At 38.7% G+C, this 18492-nt stretch overlaps 1 pseudogene; it reads left to right on the top strand.

The window, feature by feature from the left end:
• The first annotated feature begins 3858 nt into the window (after positions 1 to 3858).
• On the top strand, positions 3859 to 15317 carry LOC118894539 (annotated as a pseudogene).
• Positions 15318 to 18492: the final 3175 nt, after the last annotated feature.

Raw genomic sequence — 18492 nt, 5'->3', positions numbered from 1 at the left:
ATTGTACATTATAAATGGGTGAATTGTATGGTATATAAACTATACCTCAATAAAACTGTTAAAAAATACCAAGTGAGTCAGGCCTACAGGTCTGATGTCACCTGCAGACCCTCCAGTTTGGAGTCTTTGCTTTATACTTCCTTATTTATTGAATGTTTTATAGTGAATATTGTATTAGTAAGCTCTCATTGCCATGACAAAATACCATAGAGTTGGTGGCTGATAGGACAGAAATTTATCTCATCATTCTGGAGGCTGGGATGTCCAGATCAAGGTGCTGCAGGTAGATATTCTGCAGCCTCTTTTGTTGGCTTGTAGGCAGGCACCATTCTCCAAGTGCTCATATGACCTCTTCTTTGTGCACGTGAGAGGAGAGAGAGCAAGCGAGCTTTCTGGTGTCTCTTCTTGTAAGGGCACTAATCCCATCTTAAGGCCCCATACTAACAACCTCATCTAACCCTAATAACTCACCAAAGGCCCCATCTCCAAATACCATCTTATTGGGGGTTAGGGTTTCAATATTTGGATTTTGAGAGAACACAAACATTCAGTCCGTAAGAATCATGAATTACTCTAATTTTAAGAACTGTGCTTTTTAAAAAATGTTTTTAATAAAAAGAATGAAACCTCTACTTCCTATAGTCTGGCTTTATCCTAAAAAAGACTGGAAGTATGCTCCATGAGGATGGGAACTGGTGAATCCCAGCTATCTGACACAGAGTTGGTACTCAAAAATATTTGCAGGAAGAGGGAAGGAAGGGGGGAGGGATGAAGGAGGAGAGGGCTACCAAACAGGGGTCCAGGACTAAACCTGCAAGTGGGGGTTAAGAACACAAAGCAATGGAACCTGCAGGGCTGCAGAGAGGAAGTCAGGCCCTCTGAGAACCTTCATCCTTAAACTTCACCTTCTTCATTCAGGTACCAATGTTTGCCTAAGCCCAATCTGTTTTAAAGACAGGCAGTGAGCTGAGGTGTAAGTAATTCACCACTGTAGGTAAACCTTGTGCCCTGCCTCAAGCAATTTCAGGTAACACAGATGTAGTAAGGCCGTCTACACATCAGCATTGATGAGTTCATTGAATTAGAGGTCAACTAGCAGAGAACCAGAACAAGCCTCTGTGCAACGAGACAACAGTGTCCTGCACACCGTGGGGTGCTCTCGGTGGACCCTGATGCCTCATGTGGCAGCAGGAAGTGAAGTCAAGGGCGGGAGGTGTTGCTGAAAGCAGCCGTAGGATTCTGTCTGGGAAGGGGGAGTACCTGTGACTCATGTGCCTCGTCTGTCAGGAGACTCAACGGTTTCACAGTTTTGCCATGAAAGGAGCATTCATGTGAGCTCTGCTGCTAATCACATCCCAGTTTTGCTTCTTCAATGATTTCAGCCTCACCCCCTACCCCAGCACATCTCACACTTCCTTTCCTTCCCTCACGCTCCACCTTGTTCCCGAATTAACTTTCAAAGGTCTGGTCTGACATCTCTTACTTTGTAATAGTGTCTAAAGTAATATCCACCATAACTCTGCTATCAAATCACACAAGCAAAGAACTCAGTACTGGGGGAGGAATTTCCAAGAAGCAGCACAAAAATCAGTACTATGTTTCAAAGTGCCACTTTAAAAGACATAATGCCCTATGTTTGTATAGTTCTTTACACATTACAAGCACTTTCCCATGTTTACCTCGTCTGATCTTTTTGAATCTTACAGGTATTGTCTTCTGGAAGCTGAAGCTCAGAGAAAGGAGATAACACAAAATATTTAAGACTGAACGGGGTGTTTATGCTGTGCAGACACTGCTCTTAGTGTTTAGGTGTGTGAACCCACTTAATGCTCATGACAACCCTGACAGGAAGGTACAGTAATTACCCAGTGAGGGCATGGGGCACCAAGAGGCCCCACGGCTTAGCCAAGATTGCACGAGCGTGCACAGGAAGCGGTAGGAAAGCGGGGAACCCAGCCAGACCACATCCTGAGCACACAGGCTTGTCCTCTGTGCTCATGTACCTCCCTCTGCATGAGTGGCAGAAACCACGCTGTCGATGCCAGGGCTTGTGTACCATCTGTTGGTCCAGGTCATTACTACTGTTAGTGATGGTGCTGAGGCGGTGGTGGTGGGGGGGGGGGGTGAGTTTTAATAAAGGTAGATGATTTATAATCTTGTCTTTCTGAACTTTTATATCCTAAAACTAAGCACACGTACACACACTTTACTTGTATGAACTGATGACAGTTTTTTTGTTTATTTTTTTATAATTGAAAAGAAGAGTCAGACTGATTACTCGTTGGAGAAAAGGGTACTGTGTGTCTTCCCAACTCCCCCAAAATAGGCTTCACAAAGGAGATGCAGGAGATGGAGCCTGAATAGAGTGGCGGTGCAGGTGGATAGTAGGGGCTGGGGGGATGGCTGAGAGAGTAAATACATCAAGACGTGCTCATTTTGCTTCTATTATTATATGCCTCACTCTGGTAGCTATAAAAAAGACCTTTCTGAGGATATTTCCCTCAAGGAGCTTGCACTGTCTAGGAGACAAGCCCTACAGATATAAAATAATTAGAGAACACCACTAACACAAGTGCGAGAGTGTGCAGTATTGACAAGTGATTCCCATCCTGGACATGAGGATCTAAGGCCAAGTACAGTTTATTGTGCACAAGCTCTGTAGTGCTATGTGGCAGACTGTAAGGATCTTTTTTTACATACCAGTGTGTGTATTTGTGTGTGTGTGTGTGTGTGTATGTGTAGGGCAATGGAAGGTATATGAGCGTATGATTGTGATTATACTTTTAATGTCTATTGATTGAGAATATACATATATATGTGTAGATGAATTCAAGAACATCTTGGAATAAGAATCTTGCACCTATGGGTGCAGGACCCGCATGCTTTAAGAAAGAAAGCAAAATGAGTCAGGAAAGATGGGAGGTTGTGGGACTTAGGATAGACAAGAAGAACTAGTGAAGTGTGGATTAAAAGAAGAGTAGAGGTGTTCAAAGCAGAGGGAATACAGAGCTAAGGCTCAGAGGAAGGTATCAATTTTGAATTTGTGGGGCCTGTAGGGAATAATGTCATTTTTCAACTCTACTTTTTTCATGGCTTTCTCTTTTCATAATCTAATATAGTTAAGTAAGAACCTACTTGGAATGGAATTGTTCCTTATAATTCCATGGCCAAAGGCATCATGAAAATTATTCAAATTGCTATTTTTTCCATTGCAATGTTTCTAGATCACTTAGGTAACTCACAGTAGAGATGTATGGACTAGGCCAGATCATCTTTAATACATTCTTACTGGTAGAGAAATTCTAAAGTGAAAACTATAAAATGCCACATACTGATTTCAACAGCTACTCAGATCTGGTTAAATGGATCTTGCCATGTCTGGAGTGTTTAGCCCTCTAGAGGGGAACAAAGGCAGCATTCCATTGAACACCTGGGTAATCAGCCTGTTTATTGTACCATTGTCCTGAGAAGTACCAGTGACTATTTCTGATTTTCCAAAGAACATGAAACAATAGTGGAAGGAATGTTTCTTAGAGCATAGGGCAAACATTTTAGCTTTATAGCTTGACATCTGAGATTACACACAGACAACATTCAGTTTCTTATATCCTCAGGCTAATAATATTTTCCTTCCTAAAAGGCCTGTGTTGTTTCCCAGCTTCAAGACAAGGTTCCCGAAGAGAAAAAGAGATGTTAGACTCTTTATGGTGTCCCAAGTGATCCAGATAAATGAAGACAGAGCTACAGGTGGAGAAATTATGTTGTTTCACAAGAGAAAGTAGGATGGGGAGAGAAAGGATGTATCAATTAGCTACTGTTGTAATGATATTACATATCTAATGACAGACATGTAATGACATGCATAACAAAGCACCCCAGAACTCAGGGGACTACAACATGAGCATTGCTTTTTCTTATGCACAAGTCTTTAGCTTTGCAGGCATGATTGCTCTAGGCTGTGGGCTGGCTCTAGAATGCACGTTGGGACCAGATCCACTCAAGATGTCTTTCATCTTCCTTAAACAAGTGTGGACAAGTGACTGCCTGAAGCAAGTTCTTCCTGATACTCAGCAACCTGGGTCATTACCACAAACCAAAAATCAAATGTGAGCAAAACCTGGAACTTCTAAAGAATCTCTTGAGATGCAAGAAAAAGAAAAAAATACCATTCATGACCTGGGAAATATGGTTCTCTCCAAACAGCCTTCCTGACCTCACACCCTTGCTCCTACTTCCCATGTATACTTTCTGATGAGCTTCTGAATTTTCTCTACTCCTTCAAGTCCACTGATACATGGCTAAACTCATAATCCCCCCCAAAATTGGATATTAAAGGAAAGAAGCAAAGAAAGAGAAAGGCCACATTTAGTAACAAACAGAAGACCCTACTTTGTAAGTTACTCATTCTTTCTACGCCTCAGTCTCTACAAAATGGGACTTTTGACTGTAGACAATGTTGGCAGCCTAAAAGCAGTAAAGCAACTAGATGCAGGGGAATGGAGTTCCAAAGTCTTGAGTGCCTTCCTGAGAGACATGCTAGAATTAAACAAGTTTAGCAACATCTTCTCCTCAAATAAAAATCACCATTAAGAGAGTTTCTAAAGGCCAAGCCTGAACCCAAAATAAATATGTTAATAGATACTTATTGGGACAATTGTCCTGAGAAACAGGTTTCACTTTGCAGCTGAATTTCTTCTGTCTGAAGGTGGGTGTCAGGGTAGGGAGAGATGTCAGGAACATGAATGAGGAAGGTGGGGAATGATTTAGAGGATGCAGGTTTTTTCTTGGAATAGGCGCAGGCACTGCTAGAAACTCCATTCCCATCCCTTCCTATCTCTCGTGCTCCCCCTCTTCTCTACCCTTGGTGGGTCTGGGCTCCGTGCAAACGAGTGAAGCAGGGGCCAGAGGGAGTGAGTCAGCAGAGCCCACTCAGGGGTGCTGGGTGCACTGGGGTCTACTTGGGTCACGGCAAGTGGCCGGTTGCTGCATTCAGCCTTCTACAGATCAATTTCAATTGTCAAACAAAGGAGCTGCTGTGAGCTTCCTCCTACACCTGCTTCACCGTAGGTGATGAATAGCAGAGCACGGTGGTGAAGCTACCCACCCCTGCCATTTCTGCTTGTGCTGCTGAATTTTGGAGATGCTGTCATTCCACTGGCCTTCAGGCTCAGGGCAAAGGCCTGCACCTGCAGGGACAGCATATTGTCGTGTCAATCACCAGAGTCTTGCCAACTCCCAGAGGAAGAGGAGGCTGCTAGGGTTGGAAAAACAACTTGGTGGGAAGCACCTGGTGGGCAATAGACCCGACTCTCTTATACGGAGCAGCCAAAGTGAGCCGAGGAGTAACCTCAGCTGATGGGGGAATCAAGGTGCCAGCTCCTATCTTGCTGCCAGCTGAAGCTGGAAACTGGTTCCCTGATAAGGTGGGCAAAAATATGTCCCAGTCCTTTGGGAGCGCCTTTAAGGATGTAGGATGGGGCCAGACCCACAAGCCCAGAGAGAAAATGAGCGAGAGTAGGATCACAGAACTGCCAGTTGGACGGTTTCTGTGCTCTGAGCATTTTCTTGGCTTGCTTTTCTCTCAGCACCATGAGAGAAAACCATGTCTTTTCACGCCAGCCTACTTCAGTGGTGGAACTTTCCAGAGAAGACAGGCCTTCCCCCACCCAGAGCAGTATGTGTTGACAGTGGTTACCCCAGGAGAGAGTGACTCAGAAGTGATAGAGTTGGAGCTGCTTGGTTCAGGTGGTTTTCCCCATTGCAGGATCCTGCAATCCCACTCCTGGGCATATATCTGGAGAAAACCTAATTCGAAAAGATACATGCACCCTAATGTTCATTGCAGCACTATTTACGATAGCCAGAACATGGAAGCAACCTAAATGTCCACCGATAGAGGAATGGAGAAAGAAGATGTGGTACATATATACAATGGAATATACTCAGCCATAAAAAGGAATGAAATAATGTCATTTGCAGCAACATGGATGGACCTAGAGATTATTATACTGAGTGAAGTAAGTCAGACAGAGAAAGAAAAATATCATATAATATCGCTTACATGTGGAATCTAAAAAAAATGGTACAAATGAACTTATTTACAAAACAGAAATAGAGTCACAGATGTAGAAAACAAACTTATGGTGACCGGGGGGAAAGGAGGGGAGGAATAATTTGGGAGATTGGGATTGACATATACATACTACTATATGTAAAATAGATAACTAATAAGGACCTACTGTATAGCACAGGGAACTCTTCTCAATACTCTATAATGACCTATATGGGAAAAGAATCTAAAAAAGAGTGAATATATGTATATGTATAACTGATTCACTTTGCTGTACACTTGAAACTAACACAACATTTTAAATCAACCACACTCCAATAAAAATAAAAAAAAAAAATAGGAAGGGACAAAACCAAGGTTAGAATTCTTTCCACATTATCCTTCTGCCTCCTTCAGTAAAATTCTACTATAAAGGCACAAAATAAAAAAAAAAAGAAAGAGAGAGAGAGTCCATGATTCATGGCTCATGATGAGGGACTATCAAAAGGAAAAGCTAAATTGGAGAAACTACATCCCCTACCCATGGGACTGAAACCTCTCCTCCCCAGTACTCAATACAGCAAGATTCACTAAATAAGAGAAGAGAGAAATGCTCCAAGGGGCCAGGTCTTTTACTTTGAGAAGGGATATTTTTAGATAAGGAGAAAAGGACAGCAGTGTCTGGGGCATGGAAGTGGAGAATCTGAGGGCAGATGAGTCAGGTCAGAAGAAAAAGGAAGTGTCACCAGAGACCCCCTCCCCCCACTACATGTGTTTTAAAGCACCTCAGACTTCATCAGGCTTTCCCTTTGAGACCCAATGGACAGTCCAAAATAACTGGACTAGCCTTCCAGTAAGGAAAACTACTTATATCTGCCCACTATGGAGTGCCAATTTTGGTGAGACTAAAGATACCCAGTGGAAAGGGGAAGGAAGGGGTCCTGTTTGGTACTATCTCCTTCCAAGCACAGCTGAGAGGCAGCAACAAAAAATTAAGTGAACTGCATTTTGAAGTTCCAGATGGAGATCAATGGTACAGGTTAATGAGGCCAGGAAATTCAGGAAAGTCAGGACAGACTCAATGGGTCAGAGAAACACTGGAGGTGAGGGGTGGGAGAAAGCTGAGATAAAATCATACAATTAAAGAAATTGAACTAGTGAGCAAAAGTTTCCCCCACCAAAAGACACAAGGCTTAGACAATTATATTGGCAGTTTTACTAAAACTTCAAGGAACTGATAGTATAAATCTTACAGAAATTGCCTCAGTGATCAGAAAAAGTGAGGAAGCTACTTAACTCATTTTGGAATGTCAATATAACCTGGAGAGCCCAACTGGATAGTAACAGTACAACAAAAGAAAATGTATATCTGTCTCAATTACGAGCATTCAAAAATATTAAATAAATAATAGTACATCAAATTCAGTCACATGTTTTAAAAAAATGAATGAGAAGGGTTATCTTAGTGTTAAAGTTTCAGGTTTTTGTCAAAAGAAAACAGCTATAAATTAAAAAAAAAAAAATCAGAGGAGAACTTATAGTTTTTGCCAAACTGGCCAAAAATTTCATTCCATGATACCAAGATTCAGGGAGTGTTTAAAGTTGCATTTAAACAGGACTTTAAAGCCATTTGCCTAATGCTTCAGTCACCATGATCTTATCCAAGCCAACAGGAAGGAGAAAAAGAGGAAGAAGAGCATGACCCCCCTCCTTTAAAGACACTTCCTCAAAGCCTCACAGAACACATTCACTTACATACATTTTGCTGGAACTTAATGAAATGTCCACCCCCAGCTTCAAATGCAGCTGGGAAATGTGGTCTTTGTTCCAGGCAACCCAGTTCCCAGTTAAGTCAGCAGATCCCCTCCTAAAATAAATAGATAGATAGATAGATAGATAGATAGATAGATAGATAGATAGATAGATAGATAGATAGATAGATAGAGGATAGTAACACAGTAGTAGTAACCCCTTTAAAATGTTAACTTAAAAAGTTTCCACTGATAATAATAATAATACATAATATGATACATAGGAATAAATCAAAAAAATAGCAACCCAAACAAAAAAATATGTGGGAAAAGATGGAGAAAATCATTATGAATTATTAAAAAAAAAATAGAAAAGTTGAATATGTAGAGAGATATACCATATTCATGGATGAAAAGACCCAATAGCACAAAGACTTTATTCTTGTCAAATTAATCAATAAATTCAAAGCAATTACAATAAAAAATCTGAGCTGGGTTTTTAATAAAATTGTCAAGCGAGTCATAAAATTCACATGGGAGAACAAGAGGTTAAGAGTCAATTTTGAAGGGAATTAAATGGCAAGAATTACCCTACCAGATATTAGATAATAAAGTTGGAAAGGAGTAGAAAAATAGACAAATTAAACAGAATAGAGAGTCAGAAAAAGATCCAAGCACACACAGAAACTTGATATCTGACAGCAGGGATTGCATATAAAATAGTGGGTATATTAGTCAGGGTTCTCCAGAAAAACAGAACCAATAAGGTATGTGTGTGTGTGTGTGTGTGTGTGTGTGTGTGTGTGTGTGTGTGTGTGTGTATCTACCTCTATCTATCTATCTGTCTATCTATCTACCCATTTATCTATCCATCTCTATAGTGAGAGAGAGAGGAAGAGAAAGGTAAAGGGGGTGAGGGGGAGAGTAGAGAAAGGAATTGATTTATTTTTAAATATTGGCTCACATAGTTGTGTAGGCTAGCAAGTCCAAAATCTGCAGGGTACGCCAAGGTGTTAGAGACCCAGGGAAGGGTTGATGCTGCAGTTCAAGTCTGAAGACAGTCTGCTAGCAGAATTCCCTCCTTTTCTTCTGGGGAGGTCAGTGTTTTTCTATTTAGGGCTACAACTGATTGGATGAGGCCCACTTACACTATGGGAGGTAATATACTTTACTCAAATTCTATTGTTTAAATGTTAATCTTAGATTTTAAAATGTTCACAGGAACATCTAGAATACTGCTGGACCAAATATCTGGGCACTGTGGCCTAGCCAAGTTGACATATAAAATTAACCATCGTAACGGGGTAAGAGAGAGCTATTCTAAATGTGATGCTGGGACAAATAATTATCTACACGAAAAAAAAATATTAGGTCTCACTTACTTCACTCCAAAAATTAATTCTAGATGGATTAAAGACTTCAATGTAAAGCAGTAAAACTTTCAAACATTTAGGAAAAAATATAGAATATTTTTGTTGCTTTAGGGTAAAAAAGAGTTTATTAAACACAGCAAAACCACATACTATCACGGCAGATTAATAAATTCAGTTACCTAAAAGTGAAAATTGTTCTTTCAAAAAAGGAACCATAATCAAAGTTCCCAGACACAGACTGGAAAAAAAATACTTGTAATGAAATAAATAACAAAGGTGTAGTATGCATATTTAAATAATTTCTTCAAATTGGTAAGAAAAAGACAAAGAACCACATAGAAAAGTAGACAAAGGATATCAACAGGCAATTCACAGAAGAGAAGATTAAGTGGCTAATAAAAATTATTCAATCTCTCTGGTAATCAGGAAAATAAAATTTAAGACAATGTTATGCTATTTAATATCCATTATATTAGAAAAAGTTTAAAAATATCTAATAATTCCATTTTTGTGACAACAGAAATGATGCAACCACTTCAAAGAAAACTTGGTATTTTTTAGTGAAATTTGAAGATGCATATGCACTTCAAACCAGCAGTTCCATTCTTGGTATATACCCTAGAGAAACTCCTACCTATGAAAAAGAAACAAAAGAAAGAATGAACATAGTAGCATTACTTGTAATTGTGAAAATTAGAAACAACCTCCTACCTGTCGAGAATGGATTCTTAACATGCGGTATTTCAATATTCATTCGATAGTATATTACATAATGCTAAAATGAATGACCTCTAGATCATGTATAAGGTAATGTGAATCAAAACAGCCAAATCTCAGAAACATAATGTATAATCTGGTACTACTTACACAAACTTTGAAAACATGCAACACATTAAGTATTACTTATGAGTTTGTGGGGGAGGGCAGCATGTGCATATATATAAATGGAATAAAGTATAAAAATGTGAATGAGAATGATAAACACCAAATTCATGACAGAGGTCACCCCGTAAAAATGAAGGAGGGGAATGGGATTTGGGCGTGTTACAAGAAGTGCTTCAACTATATTAATGGGTACACAGGGGTTCTTCATGTTACTCACTGTACTTGTCTGTTATCGTTTAAATAACAGAATAAAAATGTTAAGAATTTACTAGTTATCTGTAAATCTAAAACTGTCTCTTTCACAGAAAGCCCAAAATTTGTTTCAAAAACATATTTTTTTGGACAGAGTATTAAAAATATAAAGTGGTTTCCTGACTTGCAAAACAGCTTCCTTTTAACAAACTCTGAACAGTATCCTTAATTTCCATTAAGTACTAACTCTGTTTAACTCCACATACTCGTGGATTCTTAGGAAATGCTTCTGTTGATATGAATTTAAAGACCTGTCAGTAGATAGTAATATAGTAAATTATTAAAGGAAGAGATGAATACCCAAAGCATTCAGCCAATTGGAAGAAAAAATATAGCTAGTTCTTTTAACAAAAATTTATAAAATGTATTCATTTCAACTGTGCACACATTAACTACTCTGCTGGCATGATATATAATAAAACCTTGCTAATACAGTATTATTCACAGGGGATACATTCCAAGAGCCGCAGTGAATGCCTGAAACAACAGGCAGTACCAAACCGTAAATATACTGTTTTCTCTATACATACATACCTATGATAAAGTTTACTTTATAAATTAGGCACAGAAAGAGATTAACAACAATAACTAATAATAAAACAAAAGAATTATATACTATAATAAAAGTTATGTAAATCCCTCTCTCCAAAAAAAAATAGCTTGTCCTAATTTAACACCTTTTCCATCTTCACTAAGCACTTACACACACACCCTGTGGCCATAACTTCTGCAGTTTGAGGTACAACACCAAAACTAGCACAAATTTCTTTTTCCTTCTTTCCACAATTTCATGGACAGAAGACTTGTTCTCACCGTAGATCTTAGCAATCTCAGCATATGATATTTTTTTCTTTCCTTATGAGGTTGGGAACGTTCACCTTTTACACCTGAAGAAATCACTTTACAGCTTCTCTTCGGCATATCTGATGCCAGCATAACTACTCTTGTGCTTTGGGGCCATTATTAGATAAAAGAAGGGTTACTTGAACACAAGCACTGAGAAACCACAGCAGTCGATCTGTAACCCAGACAGCTACTGAGTGACTAACTGGTGGGAAACACTGAACAAAAGGATGATTCCCATCCCAGGTGGGATGGAGCAGGATGGTGTGAGATTTCATCACTCTGTGCAGAACGGAATGCAATTTAAAACTTATGAATTGTTTACCTTGGGAATTTTCCATTTAATATTTTCAAACTGCGGTTGATTAGGGTTAACTGAAACCACAGAATGTGAAACCGAGGATACGGGACTAACTCTGTAACTGCTGTATTCTCCAGTTAAACTCTGTGCTGTGAATTAAAGGTATTACCACTTTCAACTTTAAAATATTTGAAATAATACAGTGATACAGTAAAGAAAGACTCAATAAAATTTATCTCCCGTCCCTCTTGATTTCTTGCATGGACCTGAAGTTGTAATTTGTGTACGTACTCAGTTGTGTGAAAACCATCAGGCAAGGCATCTTGGCCAGTGTAAAAACCACAGGCTGAGGGGTGAGAGAGACTTGGTTTCCATTCCAAGCCCGACCACTTTCTAAAAGCATGACCTAACTTGAGAGGTTTTCCCATACTGAACTTCAGCTTCCTTGTCTATAAAATTTAGATAGCAACACCTACCTTATAGATCAACATGTACACTCATGTGTACAGTGTAAACAGCAGTCATACAATACACACCAGCAAATTGGAGCTGTTATTACTGGCTTTTAGAAATGAGAGTGTATGTTTCAGCTCACATTTAAATTTAGCAATAGCTTCAATCTAAGGCAAGATAAGCACTGTCCAAGTGAAGAAAATTATTTAGTCACTCAAAGTCATTGATTTGTGAGCAAACTTTAAAGCCACTTGGAAATATTGGGAAAAATACAAAGTCATTTTTGTGCTAATTCTCTGATTTTGAGCAACACCGAGTCACAGAAAGACTTTCATCTGCAAATAAGCCATAGCATGTGCACTGACTGAAGCACTGAATAAAAACACAACACTTTCAATTTATACGCTCATTTTCCTAAACCAGGTTCTACTCTCTACAAGTCCATATGTGATGTCATGTTTAGTGTGGCCCTAAACATGTAGGGAGCTACTCAGCTTTTCCTTCGAGAGAACCTGCTTCAGGAAGTGCAGGTGGCTCAGGGCACCCAGGTGCAGCACCTTGTCAATTTACTACAGTTTTCAATCCCAGCCCATGAGTGAGCTCAGAGGTTGTGCTAGGGCACAGCCGTTTCTGTGCAATGTGGACCTTCTCCATGGCCATCTTTACACCAGAGCTTTTGATTGGTCTGGACAAGACTTTCTTAGACCTACACCACAGCCTAAGGCTTTTCCGACGCAATCCTCCCTCCTTCCTACTCTTAAGTCATAGTACTTGTTGCACAAGTACTACACCCAGATCTAAAGACTTTCCCTGCCTACTCTCGCTCCCTTTCCCCTTTATCCTTCATAGATGTAGCCCCCAATAAATGTCCTGTACTTCCTACTGTCTTAGCTTCTGTTTCCTGGAGGACCTGAACTGAAACAAGGGGAAATAAACATTTTTGTTCCTGAAGGGATTTTTAATCTAGAATATAATACACATTAATTCTATTTTTATAGAAATATGTACATTTTATTTTTATTTTTTTAATTGAAATATAGTTAATTTACAATGTTTCAGGTATACAGCAAAGTGATTTAGTTATACATATATATATATACATTCTTTTTCAGATTCTTTTCCATTATAGGTTATTACAAGATATTGAATATAGTTCCCTGTGCTATACAGTAGGTCCTTATTGTTTATCTATTTTATATATAGTAGTGTGTATCTGTTAATCCCAAACTCATAATTTACCCTCTCCCCCTTCCCCCTTTGGTAACCATAAGTTTGTTTTCTATGTTTGTGAGTCTGTTTCTGTTTTTAAATAAGTTCATTTGTATAACTTTTTTAGGTTTCACAGGAAATGTGTGAATTTTAAAAGCACATTATGATCAGTCTACTATAAGGCAAGTAATTATAGCCTACTACTCCCCACAAAGCTAATTGACTTAATGGATGTATTTTTTAGAGTCTTATTGTTCTGCTATGACGTCCTAGGAGCAAATGCGACAGAGGTGGGCAGTGATTCAGAAAAAAAAATCCGACTTTCAATTATTGAATTCTACCATGACTAGCAAGAATAGTAGCTATAGTTACTCTGACCAACACTACCTGACACTATTGAAATCCTTTCCTTTTTGAAGAATTATGGAGTGTGACTGACTCCTTGCTTTTCAACTCTGAGAGATCATTCTGGAGATTTATTGATGGCTAGTTGAGTTGATACAAGTACAAACAAGCAAGCTGTAAAAGTGTTTGGGAAAAAATGACAAAATATCCAATATATTTATCCTACAGATACTATGGGCAAGGCTCAGTGTTAGTGTTAGCACTATTGGAGAGTTATAAAAATGAAACAAACAAAAGTATGCCCTTAAGGAGCTTAAGAGGGTAGTCAGGAAATTCAAGATCATTTAGGTATTTCCATTTTTAAAGTCATACTTACAAATTTAGAAATATTTAAAAAGCAGGAGAAAGTAGCCAGAGGAAAAATACATTAAAAAAATAAAGATAAATACAAGGCATCAACTTATTAAAGAGGCAAAGATAAAATGCTACGGGAGTTCAGAATAAGGAGTACTACTGCCACCTGAGTTGAGAGCAGAGAAAGGGGTATCATGGAAAACTTCACAGGGAAGACGGAATTGGAGATAGGAGGTACAGAATTTGGACTTCAAGCACAGGATAAGCCATGCCCTGCAAAGTGAAGGAAGGTGAACAAAGTAGCAAGGACATGGGGAGGTCATGGGTGGGAAGAACATTAATTCAGGCTCACTGGCACAAAGGATAAATCAAGAGATATAGTGAGAAATGGGGTCAGAGGGGTAAATTGAGGCTGGATATGGAGGGTCTCAAGTGCTACACAGAAATGTCTTATTTTATATCATACACCTAACTGACAGGAACAGGAGAATGATGAAAAAAATGGACAGGTGTGCACTTTTACAGTAAGTGAACCCCAATTGAAAATATCAGTATCAGCTTTGACTTCAATGTCACAAAGAAGCAAAACCTTTCCACACATTTTGAAAAATCATTACCATAAAGAACAAGTGACTTAGCCTGCCTGAAGTGGGATCACGGTAAAGAATTTTGCATTTCATTTAGCTTTATAAATACGTATTTCTCTGCTTGCTTTTAATCTGGGAGAAAAAAGTTCTCCAATATCCTTCTCCATGAAAATGATAAGATTTTCACATCTGGTGTCTATCTGTAAAGAACACAACATATTCAAAACTTCACTTAGCTTGGAGTGGGAGATTTAAGTCCTGGGTTGTATCAATATCAAAGCGCTAAGCTGCACGTGATAGGAAATGTCAACTCAACTAGCTTAAAAAATAAACAAGGGGCCGGGAAGGGGCCAACCGCCTGGCTGTAGCACCCCCCGGCCCAGACCCCAACCTTCTGCAGGTCTGCGGGTTTCAGTGAAGCAGCGAGAGAATCGGGAGGAGAAGGAGACAGCAAGGACAGCCCAGAAGCAATTGTCCCAAGAGGAACAAGCAGTAAAAAAAATCTCAGCATGGAAAATGCCAACCAGGAGAATGAAAGAAAGGATGAAAAGGAACAAGATGTTAATAAAAGAGAGCCTCTGGCCCTCCCTTTGGAAGCTGGTGAATATCGTGTACCTAGAGGAAAGTTCCATGTTAGGCATAGAACTTTCCTAGGCAGTTCCTAGGCAGTTCCATGTTAGGCAGCCCATCCTGCAGTATAGATGGGACACGACTCAGAGGCTTGGAGAACCACAGGCAAGGATGAGAGAGGAGAATATGCAAAGGATTGGGGAGGAGGTGAGGGAGCGGATGGAAAAGCTGAGGGAAAAGCAGTCTGCGGGCAGTTAGCACGGACCTCCCTCACCATGACCATCGTGATGAGTTTTGCCTTATGCCTTGAATCCTGATGTTTTCCCTGAAGTTAATAGGGAGACACACCTGCTTCCTTAACTCACATGTTTGTGGTGTACCTTTGTTGTAAACCTTTTGGTGTTACTTGTTTCTTGCGGGTCTCCTATTTCTAGCTTCTAATTGAATGTTGTGTTTTTGACCCAATCTGTAAGTTTCTGTCAGCAGGAGAGTTTTACTTACTGCACGGAGAGATGTTCATTATATATTATGAAGTTAATAAAGCAGTTTAAAAAAAAAGTAAATAAATAAGACCAACAAGGACCTACTGTATAACACAGGGAACTATATTCAATATTTTGTAATAATCTATAAGGGTAAAAGAATATGAAAAAGAATATATATATATCTATATATATATCTGAATCACTGTGCTGTACACCTGAAACTAACACAATATTATACATCAACTATACTGCAATTAAAAAAAATTAAACTAAATTTTTAAAATAAAAATGAGTTGGCTGCACACTGAAAAACCAGAAACAAATGAAGAAAATAATCAACTCTTAAGCCAAAAAGCCATTGGTTAGAGACTCAGGTATATATTTGCATGTTGAGTTTCCCCACACCTGAGAAGATAACCAAAGTCATGGGCTGAGAGGAGGGGAGAGGAGAGGGAAGCAGAGACTAATTAAGGGGGCAGGAGAAGGTGACACTGACAATCTTAAACTCACAAGAACAGTTGGGTTATCCTCACTGCTTCCATTGAGGGGCATCAAGAAAAGAGTGGAAACAATAAAAGAAATGCTTGCAAAGATAAAAAATAAACAAACAAATAAATACGAATTACTGCCTCATATAACTAGAAATCCAAGGAAGAAAGTTTCCAAAATTGGTTAATTCAGCAACTCAACAACTTCATCCAGAAACCCAGCGATTTCCCTTTCTGCTCCGCCATCCTCAGCATGCCACTCGCCTTAGGGCTAGCTCCCCTCGTGGTGACAATATGGCTGCCTCAGTTCTAGGCAGCAAATCTCAATCGGCAAAGCCCAGCTGAAAAAAGGAGGGCATCAGTCCTGTGTGCCTGCTTTCATGAGCCAGAGAACTTTTACAAGAAGCCCCTTGAACAGACTTTTCCTCTCATTTCATTGGGTAGTTGCCAGGAAGAGTTTGCATGCCTATTCTTAAGGCTGAGACTAATCAGGATTAGCTCTGGGTCACTGAGTCAGGGGTAAAAACCTAAACAAGTAGGATCAGCCACCAAGGAAGAGTAAACGGCCTTGGGTTGGCAACCAACAATGCCTGCTGTATAGTCTCCCACTACATGCTGGATGACTGTGTATGACCTTTAACATCTCTGAGTCAAGACATCCTCATTTGTAAAATAAGGGATTTTGTAAATTCCATGTTACTTTTCAACTTCCTGTTAATTATCTTTCATGAAATGTTATCTTTCTCTTCCAAATTTTCTTCTCTTTAGTTGTATTTCTTGTTTTTGACTGAAATTTAGGAAGCTGGTGGTTTAATGCTGCAAAGGCATTTCAGATAAAATTGAGATGAACAGAAAAAAAGTGGTAAAAAAAATTTGCAATTCATACAGGAAAAGGGCTGATTTTATATATATATACATATAAGAAAGAAGGTTCCTTCAAATTGGAGAGAAAAAAATCAAATTAAAAAATGGGTGAAGTTCATGAAGAAACAGATCCTGAAAGAAGAAATATAAATGAGAATAATTCACATTAAAACTACACCGCAATACCATTTTTTACCTGTTAGACTGGAAAAGATCCAAAAGTTTGGTAATGCCCTCCATGGGCAAAACTTCAAAAAAGCAGGAGATGCGTGTGTCTTCTATAAAATTGGAGATGGGGAGACTCCTCTGCAGGGTAAGTAGCTGATAGCTCTCCACATGACAAATGCACATGCCCTCTGAGCCAGCAAAGCCAATTTTAAAATATTGTCCTATATTGTATCTCTGGTAACAAGATAATTCACTGCAAAATTACTTTTTAAAACAAAATACTGGAAACATCTCAATATCTGTCAATAGAGGATTGGTTTAAAAAAATTAAGTAGTATACTGCATACATACAGAGAAATAGTATGTCTGAGGAAAAGCAAAAAAAAAAAGGAAGACTGAGGTGCTCATATATATACTGATGTGAAAATATCTCAAAGACCCATAGACCAAGAGAACGCACATAGTATGATAATATTTGCTGAAGAAAAGTGGAAAAATATATACTATTTTTGCTCGTATTTAACTATCTTATGAATTGCTTAGAAACTAATCACATTGATTCCCCGTGTGGAGGAAAACTTGACAACTGGGAGACAAAGTTGGGAGAAAAAAATGTTTTCACTGTAAATCATTTTATATTTTTTGAGTATTTAACTATATAGGTACATTGCCTATTCAAAGTTAAATAAAACACTTTAAAATTATTATGATAGATGCCTCATAAAACTAAAAAGTTTCCTTCAACATCTATCTCACAAAATGTAACAATAATCATCATAAGCTGGAAAAAAACTCCTACAATATAAATTTCTATTCAGGAAAAAGTACACTTTTTAATTTAAAAGAATATATAAGTAGACTTAAGAACAGTATTTGCTCATTGATTATTGACTGTTCCTAAAAACGATGCCTGTGGGGTGTTTGAAGTTGGTTTATAACAGTGAGCATCTAGAAATTGATTGTGTATAGAAATCCAAACTTTGGTATCCTGCCATCAACTGCTGTGGTAGCCATGTAATTCACTCACTAGGAGCCCCCTCAGGGCAGGAAAGGAGCCAATACATTTCCTTATTTCCTTGTTCATCTGCCACAAACCAGCAAAACATGACTAGACCCATGATAAAGATCAACCCTCAGCTTCACCTGTATCATTATGAAGATTGGATTTTCTTTAAAGATGAGAATCAGGACCACATTTTAAGCAAGTGCACATATCTATTTTGAACACTGGGCAATAAGAAACTTCCCTGATTTGAACTATAGCAAGCTATTTGGGGAAACTATAATAGTGGGAGTACTGTCCAGAATAGTCTAGCCAGCCACTGCCAGAAATGAAACTCCTCTTTGTACATTTCTGAGTGCATCCCAGCAATATAATTTTTTGACTTCATAGCCTCCTTTACATCTTTCATATCCTATTTACAAATAGATTCATTTGTAAATTATCTACATTGACTTCTTTAGTAATAAATTACATATAAAACCTACACAAGAAACAGCAATATTTTTAAAGAT

The sequence above is a fragment of the Balaenoptera musculus genome, chromosome 4 (genome assembly GCF_009873245.2).
Source record: "Balaenoptera musculus isolate JJ_BM4_2016_0621 chromosome 4, mBalMus1.pri.v3, whole genome shotgun sequence".
NCBI lineage: Eukaryota > Metazoa > Chordata > Mammalia > Artiodactyla > Balaenopteridae > Balaenoptera > Balaenoptera musculus.
The sequence above is the reverse complement of the archived record's forward strand: the minus strand, read 5'-3'. Positions and strand labels throughout refer to the sequence as shown.